Raw genomic sequence first — 14540 nt, 5'->3', positions numbered from 1 at the left:
TTATCCCTCTTGCCTTCAACTCTCCTATACCCCTATTTAAATTTATTTCATTATCTTTATTTATTACATAAATCAATGACAGTTTTGGTTTATATAATCCTATTTTGCCCTGCCATTTTTTCCAAATTTCCATAGTCCCTTTTATGGGACCTATTAGTTTATTTAAGTCGCTCCTATTCCACTTTATGAAGATTAATTCTGTATTCTTCATCCCGTTTATCTGTTTTTCCAGTTTCACCCATTTATTCTCGAATAATTGCAACTTATTTATTTATTTATTTATTTATTTATTTATTTATTTATTTATTTGATTTGATTTGATTTGTCAATTAATCTTTCAATTTGAAATGCTTCCCCATACAGCTCCAAACAAGGAATTCCTCATCTACCCTCTTTTTTGTTCGCTATTAACCACTGTTTTCTTATTCTTGGTCTCTTATCTTCTTCAACCCAGTAATTAAGTTTTTTGTCCCACTCTCTATACTTGGATGCTGACAGCCCCCCCCCCCCCCCAGTACCTGAAACAGATACATCATTTTGGGAATTATCATCATTTTCAAGGCTCTTATTTTAGAGATTCTCCTTAGCTTTTTCTCTTTCCAGCTCCTCATCTATTTCATTTTCCTCCATATTAATCTATAATTCACCTCCTCAATTTTTGCTGGATTTCTCAATAACCTAATTCCCAGATATTTAATTTTCTTTAGTCCTAACCCTGATTCTTTCCTGATTTCTATCTGCTCTCTCGGACCTGTATTTAAACACATAATCTCTGATTTTTCTATATTGACCGACAATCCTGATTCCTGTTTAAACTTGTGTAGAATATTTCTTATACCTTTAATCATCTCCATCAGGGTCTGGGTCAATGTACAGTAATTGCATCGTCTGCAAATAGGTTTAATTTCATTTCTATTTCCCCTATTTTGTATCCTACCCAAGTGTTATCTTGTCTTATCTTATTAGCTAACATCTCTATTGCTATTACAAATAACATTGGAGATAAAGGACATCCCTGCTTGGTGCCATTTCATATTTTAATTTCCTGCATTCTTTGTCCAATCACCCTTATATACGCTTCATTCCCTTTATAAATCTCTTTTATAATTTCACAAAATATATCTCCCCATATTTAATTCCTTACATAGTTTATATAAATAACTATGGTTAACTTTATCAAAAGCTTTATAAATATCTAATTTCAGAATTCCTAATTTCCTTTTAGTAACGGTAGCATGGTACATCACATTTATTACATTTCTAATTGGTTCACTTATTTTCCTTCCTTTCACAAATCTGTATTGATCCTCTTCAATTATTTTTGGTAAAATATTTTCAAGTCTATTTGCCAATATCTTCATAAATATTTTATAATCTTGATTTGCCAAGCTGATAGGATGGTAGGACCCAGGGTCTCTTAAATCTCAACCCATCTTTGGAATAGTAACAATCTCTGAAATCTTCCATGTCTGCGGGATATCATGAGTTAACAATATATTATTAAACAGTTTCCCCAGGTACGGCAACAATACATTCATATAAGTTTTATAAAATTCCTCTGTAAACCCATCTGGGCCCGGTGCTTTGGTTTGTTTTAACCCTTTAATTAATCTAGCAATTTCTTCTTGTGTGATTTCTGCATTCAATATTTGTTTGACTTCTTCGCTTACTATTTTCCCAACATTGAGGACTCCTATACAAATCCTCATAATATTTTCTCATTATCTTCTCTAGCTGCTCTTTACCATATCTAACCTCTCCACTAGGGTTTCTCAGTGCTAATATACATGATTTTTCTTTCCTCTTCTTCAAATATCTTGCCATTTCTTGCATTGGTTTTGTCCCCCAACTCAAAGTTTTTTGTCTCATCATAATTCTCATCTTATTCCATTGGATCTCATCATATACCATCAATTGTTTCCTTTTCAATTTCAATAAACTATTCCAATCCCTACTCTTAGTTAATCTTAGCTGGTCTTGTATCAAGTCTATTTCCCTTATCTTTGTTTCCCTTTCTCTACCCCACCTTTTTCTAATATCTGCTTCCATACATATACATTGTCCTCTCATAAAAGCTTTACATGCATCCCACACAATTCATTGTTTAATATCACCTATATCGTTAATTCTAAAATATTCACATAACTCTGTCTGCAATTTATCTTTATCTTGTTCACTAGCAGTTACAACTGCATTATATCTCCAAATTCTTTGGTTGCTTTCCTGACCTATTTCCAATTTTGCCAATAGTGGGGCATGATCTGACAACCAAATACTTTTGATATCTACTTTTTTAACTTGTATATTCAATTCAATTCAATTTATTAGATTTGTATGCCTCCCCTCTCTGAAGACTCAGGGCGGCTCACAACAACAATAAAAACAGTATAACAATGGAACAAATCTAATAATAAAATTACATTTAAAAAACCCAACAACTTAAAAACCATACAACACATACATACTGTTCTGCCTGACTGGCTCGGCAATGGGTAATAGTCCAATGAAAATAAATCAAACACACATGTGCTTTGCTAATCCGCAAACTTGTATTAGATAAACAAAAATAGCTTACTCAAAAAACAGTTCTTAATGTCCGAACACAATGCAAGGCTTACTTCAGCTGCATACAAAAAAAAAACACAGGGAAAAACAAACATAGACAACCTGGAATGAACAAAGACGTTTCAGTAGTCCTTTTGAATCTTTGGAAGCGAACAGCAAGTCCCAGAGTTTTCACCTCCCACTTGTCTGACAAAGCTGGGTTGAAAACTCCAATGGCACAGAAACTTGGAAGCAGGAACCACAAAACAACACAGATGAACAACACAGAGCCACAGTTTGCCTTGGCCCCTGTTCCTTTTATCCCTTTAGCCCTCATTAAGGGAACCATACCCAACCCAGGTGCTCCTATCATGACTTATAATACTTCTTAAAGCGATTCCTTCTTTGCAAAGCTCTTCGGTTACGTAAATCAATATATTGCTCTGCAGATGAACTGAGCGAGGACAAACTGTCCGAGGGACTGCAGGCCAAATCCCCTGGGCTGTCTGCTGAATCCTCCTGGCTCTCTGCCACATCTGCCTGGCTGTCAGCCAGGCTTTCACATTCACTTTGTGCCGCATCTCTCCCATCTGTGGGAGCAACGGCTGGCCCAGGCCCAAACACAACACCATCCCTGGCTTCTGGGGGAATTGAGCATGGAAGTCCTGGACAAGCACAGGAGCATCCACCAAAGCAGCTTCCACCCATGAACAATTGTCCGGGTCGCCGTCCACCCATTGCACCAGGTACTGTAAACAGTCCTGCACCCGTCAATAATCCCGAATGACATGAACCGGGGCATCAGGGAGATAATCATGGACACAGGGGGCAGGCAACACAGGAATAGGGGGACGAAGCAGGCAGTCCGGATGGACAGGAACCAAGAGGGATCGATGAAAGACAGGGTGAACCCTCAAATTCGCCGGCAAGGTGAGACAGTAGGCCACCGGATTGATCACACGCTCGATCAGAAATGGGCCCAGGAAACAAGGGTCCAATTTCCGGCGTGGCAGTTCCGAGGTGATGTGCTTGGTGGAGAGCCATACGCAATCCCCCACAGCCAGGGGGGTACGTCTCTCCGGGATCGGTCAGCCACTCTCTTGTAATCGTCATTGGCCTTCATCAAATAGCGCTTCACCATTTCGTGTACGGCATGCAGCTCACTAAGGAAATCCTCCGCTGCAGGCACCAGGGAATCCAAGAGGGTCAAAGGAAACAACCGGGGGTGAAAACCATAATTCGCATAGAAAGGCGTAATTTGGATATACGAATGCCGGGAATTATTGAAGGCGAACTCCGCCGCTGGGAGGAACCGAGACCAATCCGACTGTTGATCAGAAACAAAACAACGGAGGTATTGTTCTAAAATCCCTATGGTTTTCTCTGTGCCTCCATCCATCTGTGGGTGTTGGGTTGAGGCAAGACACACTTGCACTTGCAATGCCCCCATCAGCTCCTTCCAAAACCGAGCTGTGAATTGCGGTCCCCGATCTGACACAACCCGATCGGGGAGCCCATGGAGCCGGAAAATGTGTTGTACAAATAATTGGGCTGTGAGCTGCGCTGTGGGCACCTGGCGACAAAGTATAAAATGCACCATCTTGGTTAACATGTTCACCACCACCATCACCGTGGTGAACCAAGAGGAGGAAGGCAAATGGGTGACAAAGTCCATAGAGACCACGCCCCACGGCCTCGTGGGCGTTGGCATGGGCTGTAGTAGGCCTGGCGGGGCCCCAGTAGTGGCTTTGGCCATTCGACACTGAGCACAGGTGCCAACATACGACTGCACATCATCCTGGAGGTGCGGCCACCAAAAAGTTCCGGGAGACCAAATCCAATGTTTTAAACAGGCCGAAGTGACCCGCCGCCGGGTTGTCATGGAACTGATTCATGATGACCCCACAGAGCGGTCCGGCTGAAACATAGCACTGCCCCCTATACCGCAGGAAGCCATCCTCAACAGTCCAGGGGGACCCCGGCCCTATGTCCCGCACCTGCTGCACGATATACCCATCCCCCATTGTGCTTCCCACAGACGTTGGTGCAAATCCATGGGGACTTGGGTCGCAGCGAAGGCAGCCAATGGCAGAATCGTCTGTAGCAGGGCTGGGTCCTTCGGGTACGTGAACTCGGGTTTCCGGGACAATGCGTTCGCCCGGAGGTTCTGGGCACTGGGGGTGTATCGGATCCGGAAATGAAACCGAGCGAAAAAGAAAGACCAGGGTATCTGCCGCTGGTTTAACTTACGGGCTGTTTGTAAATACTCCAAATTGCGGTGATCCGTCCAGACTTCGACTTGATGTTGGGCACCCTCAAGGTGATGTCGCCACGTTTCAAAAGCCGTCTTGACCGCTAACAGCTCCTTCTCCCATGTGGTATAGTTGCGCTCAGAAGATGTGAGTTTTTGGGAGAAATACGCACATGGAAACAAAGTGTCCTCTGGCGGGCGGGCTTGCAACAGCACGGCGCCAACCGCCACATCCGAAGCATCCGTCTCGACGACAAACAGTCGAGCGGGATCAGGATGCTGTAACAAAGGCTCCTGCATGAATGCGTCCTTGAGCAAGTCAAAAGCCCGCTGCTCCTCCTCACCCCAACAAAATGGGACGTGCTTTTGCAGTAAACGAGTGAGGGGTGCAGTCAACATGGCAAAACCAGGTATAAAGGTATGGTAATAGTTGGCAAACTCCAACAACAGTTGTACATCCTTGACTTTGCATGGGGGTTGCCAGGTCTTGAGTCTGTTCACTTTGTCCGGGTCCATGAAGATGCCACCTGGAGAAAGGATATGTCCCAGGAACTCTATCGTGGTCTGGAAGAACTGGCACTTCTCCAGTTTGGCATAGAGGCTCTGCTCTCTCAAGCGGTGCAGAACCCGGCGCAAGTGGTTCAAGTGACTGGCCGGGGTCGGGGAATACACAAGGATATTGTCCAAGTAGATCACCACAAACTGATCCAACATGTCCCGGAACACATCGTTCATGAGATGTTGGAAAACGGCTGGAGCATTTGTTAGGCCAAAGGGCATCACCGTATACTCGAAATGTCCATAACGGGTGCCAAACGCCGTTTTCCATTCATCTCCTGGCCGTATCCGCACCAGATTATAAGCACTGCGCAAGTCTATTTTGGAGAACACGGTGGCCGTGCACCAATTCATCGAGCATAGTCTCAGAAAGGCCATCCTGGAACGCCTCCAGCAAAGCAGCCTTGTTCCACAACACCTGTCGGCTTAGCGTACAAAAGTCACTGAGGTACTCCACCAGGGGGCGCCAGCCTCGTCTCAGCTGCTTGAGCGCTCTCGTGGCTGTCTGTTCCCTCACTGGATCCGAAAACTGCCATCTCAGGTGTGCGCAGAACACATCATACCGCTGCAGGAGAGGGTCGTCTCGGTCAAACAAAGGAGACACCCACGAAGCAGTGGAACCGGCCAAGAGGCTGCACAGAAACGCCACTTTGTCCTCATCGCCAGGAAAATGAACCCTCTGGGCGTTGATGAACAATTGCACCTGGCTGAGGAAAGCCGGGAACAGTCTTCGATCGCCCCAAAATGTTTCGGGCATGGCCACAAAACATTTCCTCCTCGGGAGAGGCACTGGAGGAGGAGCCACAGGGGGCACCTGGGGTGGGATTGCCTGCTGGGTCAACACATTCACTTGGTCCTGCAATGACCCCACCTTTTGAGTCAGAGTGGGTATCTCCAAATGCAAAGCTTCAAAAACAGCCTGCATCTCTGCCATCATTTCAGCCATGGTAGTTTCAAAAAGGCAGAAAAAGCACAAAAACAAAAAATAGCAGCAGAGAAGATGAAGGAACAAGCCAAAACAAACCACCCCAAACTGGAATGCAGTGTGTTTGATAGGTGGCTGTTTATTCTGTTCTGCCTGACTGGCTCGGCAATGGGTAATAGTCCAATGAAAATAAATCAAACACACACGTGCTTTGCTAATCCGCAAACTTGTATTAGATAAACAAAAATAGCTTACTCAAAAAACAGTTCTTAATGTCCAAACACAATGCAAGGCTTACTTCAGCTGCATACAAAAAAACCACAGGGAAAAACAAACAAAGACAACCTGGAATGAACAAAGTCGTTTCAATAGTCCTTTTGAATCTTTGGAAGTGAACAGCAAGTCCCAGAGTTTTCACCTCCCACTTGTCTGACAAAGCTGGGTTGAAAACTCCAACGGCACAGAAACTTCGTAGCAGGAACCACAAAACAACACAGATAAACAGCCACAGTTTGCCTTGGCCCCTGTTCCCTTTTTATCTCTTTAGCCCTCATTAAGGGAACCACAACCAGCCCAGGTGCCCCTATAATACTTCTTAAAGCGATCCCTTCTTTGCAAAGCTCTTCGGTTATGGAAATCAATATATTGCTCTGCAGACGAACTGAATGAGGACAAACTGTCCGAGGGACTGCAGGCCAAATCCCCTGGGCTGTCTGCTGAATCCTCCTGGCTCTCTGCCACATCTTCCTGGCTGTCTGCTACATCTGCCTGGCTGTCAGCCAGGCTTTCACATTCACTTTGTGCCGCGTCTCTCCCATCTGTGGGAGCAACCGCTGGCCCAGGCCCAAACACAACACATACCAAACATAAAATATAAGAAAGCCTGGGGGAGATGTCTTCATTCCCCCATGCGTGGCGATATAGGTGGGTCTTGAGTAACTTGCGAAAGACAAGGAGGGTGGGGGCTGTTCTAATCTCCAGGGAGAGTTGATTCCAGAGGGCAGGGGCCACCACAGAGAAGGCTCTTCCCCTTCCTCGCCAAACGACATTGTTTGGTCGACAGGACCCGGAGAAGGCCAACTCTGTGTGACCTTATCAGCTGCCAGGATTCGTGCGGTAGAAGGCGGTTCCGGAGGTATTCTGGTCCAATGCCCTGAAGGGCTTTAAAGGTCATTACCAACACTTTGAATTGTGACCGGAAACCAATTGGCAGCCAGTGCAGGCCACGGAGTGTTGTAGAAATGTGGGCGAATCTAGGAAGGCCCACGCATTCTGCACGATCTGAAGTTTCTGAACACTTTTCAAAGGTAGCCCCATGTAGAGAGCATTGCAGTAGTCAAACCTCGAGGTGATAAGGGCATGAACGACTGTGAGCAATGACTCCCTGTCCAAATAGGGCCGCAACTGGTGCACCAGGCGAACCTGGGCAAATGCCCTCCTCGCCACAGCCGAAAGATGGTGTTCCAATGTTAGCTGTGGATTGAGGAGGACGCCCAAGTTGCGAACCCTCTCTGAGGGGGTCAATAATTCCACCCCAAGGGTAATGGACGGACAGATGGAATTGCCCTTAGGAGGCAAAACCCAAAGCCACTCCGTCTTGTCTGGATTGAGTTTGAGCTTGTTGACACCCATCCAGACCCCAACAGCCTCCAGGCACCGGCACATCACTTCCACTGCTTCGTTGACTGGACATGGGGTGGAGATGTACAACTGGGTATCATCCGCATATTGATGATACCTTACCCCATGCCCTTGGATGATCTCACCCAGCGGTTTCATGTAGATATTAAATAGCAGGGGTGAGAGGACCGACCCCTCAGGCACCCCACAAGGGAGAGACCGAGAGGTCGACCTCTGACCCCCACTAACACTGACTGCGACCGACCGGAGAGGTAGGAGGAGAACCACTGAAGAACAGTGCCTCCCACTCCCAACCCCTCCAGCCGGTGCTGGTTGTTGGTTGATGGTATCGAAAGCCGCTGAGAGGTCAAGAAGCACCAGGACAGAAGACAAGCCCCTGTCCCGGGCTCGCCAGAGATCATCCATCAATGTGACCGAAGCAGTTTCCGTGCTTTAGCTGGGCCTGAAACCAGATTGCTGAGGGCCTAGATAATCGGCTTCTTCCAAGGACCGCTGGAGTTGGAACGCCACCACCTTCTCAACAACCTTCCCCATAAAGGGAAGGTTGGAGACTGGACAATAGTTATTAAGCACGGCTGGGTCCAGGGAAGGCTTCTTGAGGAGGGGGCGCACAAGTGCCTCCTTATAAGGAGCTGGAAATGACCCCCTCCCCAAGGAGGCGTTGACAATCTCCTGGACCCAGCTCCGTGTCATCTCTCGGCTGGCCGAAACCAACCAAGAGGGACACAGATCCAGTAAACAGGTGGCGGAACTCCCAGCTCCAATGGCCTTGTCCACTTCATCAGGTGTCAGCAAGTCAAACTACCCCCAGACAGATGGACAAAGACGTTTAGCCCCAGTCACCTCAACTGACTCATTGTCAGTCGATACTGCTATACAATTGGAGTCGAGATCCGCCCGGATCCGAGTGACTTTATCAGCGAAAAATGAGTTAAATTCCTCGGCACTGCCCTGCAAGGGCTCCCCAACTCCCTTCTGATTTAGAAGGGAGCGGGTCACCCTAAACAGAGTGGCCAGGTGGGATTCCGCTGATGCAATCAAGGCAGCATGGTACACTCATCTTGCTGCCTTGAGCTCCACTTTGTAGGTCTTTGATCGGATTCAGACTTACTCTTCCTCCATCGCGTCTTTAGACGTCTCTTCTGGCGTTTCAACTCCCGGAGCTCCTCATTGAACCATGGAGCTCTATGGGGTTTAGTGCCACAGAGAGGTTGCAGTGGCGCAATTCGGTCAAGAGCCTCCGCTGCAGCCTTGTTCCAGGCCTCAGCAAGAGACTCTGCCGAGCTGTGGACAAGTGAATCTGGTAGAACCCCAAGCGCCCTCTGAAAACCCTCTGGATCCATCAGGCGTTTGGGGCGGAACAACCTAATTGCCCACTCTGTTCATTAATATATAGTCAATCCAACTAAATGTATGAAATCTTGCTGAATAATAAGTACCTCTATTTGGAATATCTGCATGGAGATCCACCATATTAAGTCTATTTAATTGTAATATCAGGTGCCAATGCTGCCCCACACCACCTATAGTTCTGATGTCGCCCCAGCAGACTTCTTTTTGTTCCCAGCCCTGAAAGGAACCCTTTTTTTCATCCATAGAAGAGATCCAATCAGCTGTGACAAAGACCTTGCGAGAGGTCCCCAAAGAGGCTTTCCAGGGCGTGTACTGGTCATGGCAGAGTCGCTGGAGAAAATGTGTAGAGGCCCAAGGACAGTACTTTGAAGAATTTTAAGTGTTTGTGCAAATCTGTTCAATAAATTACTTAAAAATAATAATTGCATTACTTTTGGAACCCACCCTGTATCTGTTTTAATGGAAGGCTACAATTCTTTGCATGTTTCTTTGGATATAAATGCCAACTAGCAGTGAAATATACTAAATACAGTGGTACCTCGGTATTCGAACGCTTCTCAGTTCGAACAAATCGGTTTTTGACCAGGAAAATCCAAAAACTTTTGCCTTGCAATTCGAACAAAGCTTCGGAATTCAAACAACCGAGCCAAGCCGAGCCGAATGCCTTTCATTCAGCAGGGAACAACGCGTCTTGCCTGCATCATCATTAGGAGTCAAGCTGTGCTCGGAGGGGGTGTGATCAGGAGTGTGAATGGAGAGAGTATCGGAGGAAGCGTTTTCCACTTACAGTACTGTACTTTGCCTATTATTCTTACTGTGTTGGACTATTTTGTATTTTGCCTATTATACTTATTGGACACTTAGACATGGGTCCAAAGAAAAGCAGTACTGGAAAGAGAAAAACTGTGAGGACAACTATTGAACTCAAGAAGGAAATTATTGCCCAATTTGAAAAGGGCACACGTGTCTCAGATCTCGCTGTCAAGTATGGCATGCCCAAATCAACTATCTCAACATTCCTGAAGAACAAAGAAGCTTTAAAGGCTGCTGATGTTGCAAAGGGTGTTACATTGTTAAGCAAGCAAAGGCCTCAGGTAATGGAGGAAATGGAGAAGCTGCTCCTTATATATATTAAAGAAAAAGAGTTAGCAGGTGACAGTATCAGTGAAGCTTGTATTTGTGAGAAAGCGCTACAAATACATGATGATCTTGAGAAACAAAGTCCTGGTACAAGTAGTGAAGGTGCTTTTACCTTTAAAGCCAGCAGGGGTTGGTTTGAGAAATTTCGAAAGCGAAGTGGCATACATCATATAACTAGGCATGGGGAGGCGGCTAGTTCAAACCGGAAAGCAGCTGATGAGTTTGTCAAAGAATTTAGAGATTATGTAAGTGCAGAAGGGTTTGCTCCTGAGCAAGTGTTCAACTGTGATGAAACTGGATTATTTTGGAAAAAAATGCCAGCCAATACATACATAACAAAAGAGGAAAAATCACTGCCAGGGCACAAGCCTATGAAAGACAGGCTCACTCTTTTGTTTTGTGCAAATGCAAATGGTGATTGCAAGGTTAAACCCTTGCTTGTTTATCATTCCGACAACCCCCGGCCCTTTAAAAGGCACAATGTAATGAAAAGTAAATTGGGTGTGATGTGGCGGTCAAACACAAAAGCTTGGGTTACCTGACAATTCTTCACAGAGTGGGTACGTGAGGTTTTTGCCCCTCGAGTGAAAGAATACCTAACAGGAAAAAAAATGCCTTTGAAATGCCTTTTGGTGATAGACAATGCCCCTGCTCACCCTCCTGCTTTAGAGGAAGACCTAGTTGATGACTATAGCTTCATCAAGGTGAAATTTTTACCCCAAATACAACGCCTATTCTTCAACCCATGGACCAACAGGTCATATGTAATTTTAAGAAACTATATACAAAGGCTCTCTTCCGGAAGTGCTTTGAAGTGACAAATGACACACAGCTAACTCTGAGGGAATTTTGGAAAGAACACTTCAACATCCTGAATTGTGTGAATTTAATTGACACTGCTTGGAGTAATGTCACTCATCGCACATTGAATTCGGCATGGCGAAAACTTTGGCCAGAATGTGTACCAGAAAGGAACACTGAGGATTTGGAACCTGACCCAGCTCCTGTCATTGATGACGATGTTGCTGTGATTGATGATATTGTGACCATGGGAAAGAGCATGGGGCTTGACATTCAACAAGAGGATGTCAATGAACTTGTGGAAGGTCATGCTGCCGAGTTAACCACAGAGGAATTGATGCATCTACAACAACAGCAGCAGAAAGATATGGTCGAAGAAATATCTTCTGAGGAGGAGGAGGTAAGGGAAAATGTTTCAAGTGGCTTAATTCATGAAATGTGTGCTAAATGGGCAGAAATAGCAAATTTTGCTGAAAAACATCACCCTGATAAAGTCCTAGCAAATAGAGCAGTGAACATTTTTAATGATAGTGTTATGTCCACTTTCAGAAAAATTTTACTAACAAGACAAAAACAAATAACAATTGACAAGTTCTTCCATAATGAAAAGAGACAGGCAACTGCAGAGCCAGATTCTCCTAAGCAAAAAAGAAAAAAAACAGAAAAAACACCCGAAAGGAAGTTACCCCCTGTTTCTATGGAGGGGGAATCCCCTTCAAAAGAATAACAATCCCCTCCTGGCTCCACATCCATTCCGGTATGCCTTCACAATGCAGTCACAAAGGTATGTAAATTGTATTTGTGGGTGCTTGTCTGCCTCTTCGGGAGTCAGGAATAAAGGGGGAGGGAATCGCTCGTGTGTTGCCTAAACAGCTGCAATTTATTTCTTGTTAGTCAGGAATAAAGGGGGAGGGAATCGCTCGTGTGCTGCCTAAACAGCTGCAGTTTATTTCTTGTTAGTCAGGAATAAAGGGGGAGGGCGGATCTCTCGCGCATTGTCTAAACGGCTGCAGTTTATTTCTTGTTGTTTCGGTTCTCAACCAAATCGGTTCTCGACTACACTTTTGGAACAGATTATGGTCGAATACCGAGGTACCACTGTATCTTGCTAAATATCGGTCTAGTCACTAAAATGTCATATATTTGCCAATTCCTCCAGTTCAAAGTTTGGAAATGTAAATTAGCATATTACTTAACGTTCAGTTTTATAAGAGCTCTGTTTTAAGAGAACTGTCTGAAACTGCTTATCTACAATTTTATTCAAGAAACTATCTTTACTGCCCCAAAGCAATATCAGTAATTCTGACTGAGCCCAACATTTATTACTAAAACTGAGTATCTCAATATACCTTTTTGTGACAGTTTCCACAATTTTCCAACCATAGTTGATAGGGAAAAAAGTTTCCTACCATTTTGAGCCTGGAAGTCAAATCTATTGCATCTCTCTGGCCACTCCACCCTTCCCCAAGCAAACTCACCCCGTGCCCTCAGATGATCTCACCCAGCGGTTTCATGTAGATATTGAATAGGAGAGGAGAGAGGACTGATCCCTGAGGAACCCCACAGAGGAAGGGCCTAGGGGTCGACCTCTCTCTTCCCACAAACACTGACTATGATCGGCCAGAGAGGTAGGAGGAGAACCACTGTAAAATGGTCCCTCCCACTCCCAATCCCTCCAGCTGTCCGCAGAAGGATACCATGGTTGATGGTATTGAAAGCTGCTGTGAGGTCAAGAAGCCCCAGGATCGAGGAGTACCCCCTATCCCAGGCCCACCAGAGATCATCCATCCATCAGACACTAGCCATAAACAGACCAGTCTCTTTTGTGCCTGATTTGAGGGTGTTTCTAACATCGTACAGGAGATCGCCTTTCTCCCTCTAACATTTGAAAACTTCCCCTCTCCACCGGTCCTCTTCCCTCGACTGGACCTTGCCAAAAACAGCCATGGGCAACCAAAAGACCAAGCTAACCTGACGGAGATCTTGTCGGCTGCTCGCTTCGATGTGAAAGTCTCCAAACTTAGGAATGACGATTCTCGTTAGCGCAAAACTAACCAGCACACTCTTTAGCAATTGGAAAATACAAACCTTAACTTTATTAAAAGAGAGACCAAGCAATAGCAAAAATCAATTGGTAGAGCTAGTAAAATCATGTCCTCCTTTCACCAACTGAGTTTTTAAAATGGCAGGCTTCTCCAGAGGGCACACAGAGCACAGAGGGCATGTTTTTATTATGTTAATCAATTCAGTCCCCAATCACTAACCAAAATTTAATCCATTGCTTGGACTCTCTCAGCAACACCCAGGAGAATGTAAATTCTTAATCCTATCAGCTCTAGTCTTCTGTGGGAGCTGTAACTGAAGAACTTTTGTTTATGAATAGAACAGCTTGGCTTTCTTAATAGTTATAAAATATCAATTTCTAAAGACTTGAGGCTTCTGCTTGAGACTATTGCAAGAAAACTAGGGCTGCTTTATCACATTAAGATTTTTTTCTTCATTTCTCCTTTGGGAAAATAGAATATTCTGCCTAGTCCATAGTTCCCTCTAAGCTGAGCAGTGAGCAATCGCTCACTTAAAAATCATCATCAACTCAGAGTTTTCCAAACCTGCCCAGAAGCCGAGAGGGAAAGAGTGAGAGGGAAGGAGAGAGAGAGGAAGAGAGAGAAACAGATAGAAAAAAGAGAGGAAGGAAAAGAGAAAGAAAAAGAATGGGAGTAAGGAAGAGAGAAAGAAAATCAAAATCTAGTTTGAAACTAGCTCAACTATTTAAGTGGCATTTTGATATTGATAGAGTTGCCCTATTATGAGCTCACTGTTATAGACACACAGTACAGCATTTTATTTTGAAATTCTCTGAGGCAAAACAGGGTGGGTTTTTTGTTTGTTTGTTTGTTTGTTTATTTGTTTATTTATTATTCCTGTGCTGCCCAGTCCCGAAGGGACTGCCGCTCAGACACTATACTTTTCCGCCCACCCCCCAAAAAAATTAGAGGAAACACTGGCCTAGTCTCCAAAATATTTCATTCTCTAGGGTCTGGGGAGGCTTCCCACACCTTCATTCAGATTCATAGGCCTAGAGAAGGCTAAAACAGCTCCCCCCCCGCACCGGAGTCCCTCTGGAGGCCAGAAACAGCCTGTTTCCCAACTTTTGGTGATCCCAGTAGGCTCGTGTTTTGCCTTCCCCAGGCTCCAAAGGCTTCCTTGGAGATGAGGGAAGTTAAAAACACCATCCCCCATCCCCCCAGAAGCTCTCTGGAAGCCAAAAATGCCCTCCCAGAGCCTCTGTGCAAGCCAAAAATCAGCTGGCTGGCACACATGTATGTT

The 14540-nt window shown here is 45.1% G+C and overlaps 1 protein-coding gene across 1 annotated transcript in view; it reads right to left on the bottom strand.

The window, feature by feature from the left end:
• Nucleotides 1-12714, bottom strand: part of CYP4F22 (cytochrome P450 family 4 subfamily F member 22) — a 204238-nt gene extending 191524 nt beyond the window's left edge. The window contains exon 1 of the mRNA XM_070741740.1: nucleotides 12692-12714. The gene's annotated coding sequence lies outside the window, so the exon portion shown is untranslated. The remainder of the gene's footprint in view (nucleotides 1-12691) is intronic.
• Nucleotides 12715-14540: the final 1826 nt, after the last annotated feature.

This window comes from Erythrolamprus reginae, chromosome 2 (assembly GCF_031021105.1).
Source record: "Erythrolamprus reginae isolate rEryReg1 chromosome 2, rEryReg1.hap1, whole genome shotgun sequence".
In the NCBI taxonomy this organism is placed as follows: Eukaryota; Metazoa; Chordata; class Lepidosauria; order Squamata; family Dipsadidae; genus Erythrolamprus; species Erythrolamprus reginae.
This window is presented reverse-complemented; position numbering and strand designations above follow the sequence as displayed.